This window comes from Engystomops pustulosus, chromosome 7, assembly GCF_040894005.1.
Source record: "Engystomops pustulosus chromosome 7, aEngPut4.maternal, whole genome shotgun sequence".
Taxonomy (NCBI): Eukaryota; Metazoa; Chordata; class Amphibia; order Anura; family Leptodactylidae; genus Engystomops; species Engystomops pustulosus.
This window is the reverse complement of record NC_092417.1, coordinates 53,398,257-53,403,252: the sequence shown is the minus strand read 5'-3', so window position 1 is coordinate 53,403,252 and position 4,996 is coordinate 53,398,257. Positions and strand designations below refer to the sequence as shown.

Sequence of the window (4,996 nt, the reverse complement as noted above, 5' to 3'; positions counted from 1 at the left end):
GATCTCATTGTGCACTGGAGAAGCCTGGCACTCAGGTGAGTCAGGAAGAAGCTCACACTCACCTGTCTCTGTATGACCTTGACAGCGGAGACTGTAGCAAATCCCTAGCATCTGACCACCAGGGTCACAGGGAGAGATTAGGAAGTTACAGCCTACTTTAAGTTTGGGCAACTCTACAATGTACCTATTTTATGTAGCATCAATGGTGCGGGAGGTGTTTGTTACTTCTAGTTTATCAGGTGCTTCCTATTTTACAGACAAATCTTACACACTTACTGGTTACCAGGTAAACTTTGCAAGCACACATTTGCCTCTGCTACATATGTACAATGGAGATTTATTTGGTTTTAGTCACATGAATAAGTTACGACATGTGGGGCCTGTAAAATGTAGAGGACAGATGTAGCTGAACCTGTGTCTCTATTACTTTGTGGAATGTATTGTTTGTGCACTGCAATGATATGGAGGATTACCTGCTATCACTTACACGGCTCTGCTACATAAATGTACATGGATGTATTTGTCTTTCTGTCTATCTGCAGTACATGTGTATATCATGTTACTGTTCATACTCTTGTGTGGGGTATGCCAGGCCATATTATACATGTTGCACCTGTTCCAGCTCTAGACAGGATAACATGTGTGTCTACAACAGTATGTGGGGAATTTATTGCACCTACAAGGAGTCTTCTTACAGATTCTTCCTTGTGGCCGCGAAATTCTAGTAACTTCCCTGTTTTCTCATTAGAGAAGATGCAGCTGATGTCTTATCTATCTTACACAAATCTTAGAAGAGATGTAGCAGTGCGGAGTTTGTTCTTTGGCACTGCCCAATAAGATATTACATTCAGTTTTTTGGTAACATAGGATGTTTACTTGACTTGCAGCCCCTCGAAACACATGACAAATCTAACTACATCTAGGCATCCGGGGGGGATTAGGCGTATGTAGACTGGCGAGCGGGTGCAGATGGGACTTGTCTGCTGTGTAATTAATTCCGTGTTTATTGCTAACATGATCTATTCTGTCCTAGGTGTGTCTGGCGTGTGAATGCTGCTCATCCACATTACAGCCGCCTCCGCCTCCTCCCCCTGGAACGTGCGCTCCTGCCTGGCAGTCCACCTGGCTCAGTGGTTCTTAACAGTTCAACAGTTCTCTATCGAAATTGTGAAATGTTTAGGACCACTTGACCAGGTGGATACTCACTTCACACTGTGGACACAACTGCGCAGCAGCATCTGGATTTACAGCTGAAAAATATCTGTGAGTAGGGATGTATGTAAACTGATTTCTTGCCAATTTCATGGAAATGAATGATAAACAAATATATATTATTCTACTGATAGTGTATTAGACTCACATGGCCATATTAAGGCTGCAATACCTTGACCTCTACCTTTCTCAGCTTGGAGCACTATGGAGTGGAGCTATATAGTCTTATTTATTAGCACACAGGGGGTTTGAGGATTTCACCAAATTTGGCTACTTTATATCATAATTTACCTAAAAAAAGCTAATCTGGCCCAAACCTGAGTATTATATTAGACCTATTGCATCCTGTATGTCGAGTAGAAAAGGATCTTTTGTATTTAGGTTGTGACTGATAATGCAGCCCAGCCCCATTCATAAGATGGACATTGTTTCCAGACCTTAATTTGTAGTTTCCTATAACCGATACTTTTTAGTATTGGATATAGTATCATAACTTTACTAAACTTGTACTATACTATATACTATACTAATTATAACCTATATTATACTATATACTATACTAATTATAACCTATACTATACTATATACTATACTAATTATAACCTATATTATACTATATACTATACTAATTATAACCTATATTATACTATATACTATACTAATTATAACCTATATTATACTATATACTATACTAATTATAACCTATATTATACTATATACTATACTAATTATAACCTGTACTATACTATATACTATACTAATTATAACCTATATTATACTATATACTATACTAATTATAACCTATACTATTTAGTATAGGTTTAGTGTCATGGCTTTATGGGGGTGTCCATTAAATTGCATTACTTTCTTACTTTTTCTTCTACTGGTATCTTGAGCTGGTCCCCATAACATGTGCATTTCACAGGCCACAAGCAGTAAATCTCGTCCGTTGTTTGCATCCCGTGTGTCATTGACAAGGGAAGTCGTGTCGGTGACTGTAGTAAAGGACAGGGACAGGAATAGGACCTATCCTGAGTTTTGAAGTCAGCACATACGCGAGGCCGTGGAAACCAAGGCTGTGTGTAAGAGCCCATAGAAATGAATTTGTCCGTGTGCTGCCCATTGAAAGAACAGAAACAATGCCTGTGCCACGTGACAAACTCATTACTGATACATCTGTATGGATGAAATGGATATTAATGAAAGAAAATCTGCTTTACTGCAAATGACTAAATACACATTTCTGCAAGCCTGTTTATACAGTTTATATAATTATTTAGCTAATTGTTTCTTTCATTATCAACCAATAAAAATCAATTTGAAATGTAAATGTGTAATTCTAATCATTCCTTTATTTTCTGGAATTGAGGGGTGTAATGAATGTGCACCATTGCACCCGGCAGCAGTCATAGATTTCTATTAGTGTCCATGACAGCTTTCAGAGTTTTTTCTTATGAGACGTTCCATGAAATTAGAAAAAACATGTTACTGGAAACAGCACCACCCACAGGTTGTTTGTGGTACTGCAGATTTCCATACATAGCCCCTTGATGTGTATCACTATTTCTAGGAAAACAGCAGACCGTTTTTTTTGCAATCACATACATACATTTTTCAATTTAATTTATCAAATAACACCAAATTAAAGTAAATATGAATTAAAATGTTGTCCACCAATTGTCTGCCTCAAGAGAAAAAATTGTGGTAAGTCATTACATGCGGCAATCACCCAATGGGGCTTATTTACTAAGGGCGCGCACTTTTGTCAGACAGTGCACTGCTTTCGGGGCTAAAACGGCTTTCACAGGTATTTAAGAAGTGTGTGCGCTGGGATTGCGTCGCAAGCCATGCACGTACATGCACCACTAAAAACGTGGTGAACTCTGTTGGACCTGAGTGGGGAAGCTACACATTCATGATATGATTTTAGTGAATCACCGCACGCTGCATTATAGTCGGACAATGCGCGTTCTGTGAACTCCAGTGACCCTGTAAGTAAATGTTCCCCAATATCTACAGCTGGTGCAGTGCCACTTACTGCAGTTAGATGGCACTATCCCTTACTTCTACTTTCTAAATGTGGTAGGTCTCCATCTGCAGGCAATAATTGGTACTACAGCAACTAGGCTTGAAAATAGTTTTATAATGTAAAATAATAATTCTTTATTTATATAGCGCACACAATGCATGTCAAATTGGTCCCTGTCCCCATGGGGCTCACAATCTAAACAGTATGTTTAAACCTAACAGTATGTTTTGGAGGAAGCCAGATTACCCAGAGGAAACCCACGCAAACACAGAGAGAACATACAAACTCTTTGCAGATGTTGACTTGGGTGGGATTTGTACCCGGGACCCCAGCACTGCGAGGTAGAAATGCTACCCACTCAGCCACCGTGGCCTCTGGGATGACCTGTGCTGTGCCAAATGACCCACTCGCCTCACCCACATCTGCTACGATATCTCAGCACATGTATATTCTGCTTTTTCGCTCCTTTCACTCCGATGACGGTAACCAAACACACAAGTATTATAAGAATGTAAAAACATAAATTGAAATAATTTCAAGTTTCAAAACCCTCCATTAACTTCAATGGCTTCTTTTCCAAGAAATCTTGTCTACATTATACAAAGTCAATACATACAGCATTTCACAGATTTCTTTTTCACACTTTTTAAAATAAAATTTAATGTAAATCTTGAGGGCATTTTTTAAAATTAAAAAACAGGGAAAACATTTTCTGGTGCAGCAATGCAACCACATTTTCAATGACTCCACGTGTTTACCTCTTCTCTATTCTGTGACTGTGCCAATTGTAATTTTATGTTGGATTTTACAGTGATGTAGGGTTTCAGGCACAGAAATTATTGCTGCAATAAGAGGTAACGCAAGGCACTATAATTGATGGCGGTAAAAAAGAAACCATCACTGATTGAGATATAATAAACATACCGGTATTCATAAACTGAACTTAGTGTAGTTGAAGTTTTTTCTGTAATTAAATTATTAGTGTAAATGATTTTCAGTCCCTTAGGCTTAAATTTATATATTAAAGTTTAAGGCCCCTTTCACACTTGTGTTTTTCACACGCGTTTTCTGCGCGTGCTTTTGACGTGCAGAACTTGCATTGCACTCTGACCCATTGTAATCAATGGGTTTTTTCAAACTTGCATTTTTTTTCGCGTGTTTAAATCTCGACTTGTGACACGCGTGAAAAACGCACCGTACAAGTCTATGGAGATGCATCAAAAACGCATTGCACTCTGAGAGACATGGAAGTCCAATGCAAGTGTAATGCGTTTTTCGTGCATCAATTGCTATAGAAAAGATAGAGCTCAGCCCTGAGTCCTGCTCAATGCATTGAAATTGCATTGAAAATGCATTGAAAACGCGCATGAAAAACTGAGACACTGAACAAACTCTGACTGAAAACTGATTGCACTCTGATGCAAAATGTCAGTTTTTGACTGACCAAACCCTGATTGCACCCTGATCGCACCGTGATCGGACTCTGACGTGATCTGCAACACAAGTGTGAAAGGGGCCTAAGCATGCGTTCACACGTTGCAGTTAAAACTGCATCGCAATCAGCTTTGAGGTGGTTTTAGGTGCAGTTTTGTCAATTGAACAGGGGAAAGACATTAACTGAATGAGTGAATTTGATTTTGAAGAGGAAACCTGTTCCACAAATCTCATTCACTCGTTCAGTTCATGTGTTTCACCTGTTCAATTGACAAAACTGCACCTAAAACCACCTCAAAGCTGATGGCGATGCAGTTTTAA

At 38.9% G+C, this 4,996-nt stretch overlaps 1 long non-coding RNA gene across 1 annotated transcript; it reads left to right on the top strand.

Annotated features, from left to right (window-relative positions):
* LOC140068771 (uncharacterized) lies at positions 1-2,542 on the top strand. Its single transcript, XR_011848553.1, has 2 exons — positions 1-35; positions 1,034-2,542. It is a non-coding gene; the product is annotated as an uncharacterized lncRNA (long non-coding RNA).
* Positions 2,543-4,996: the final 2,454 nt, after the last annotated feature.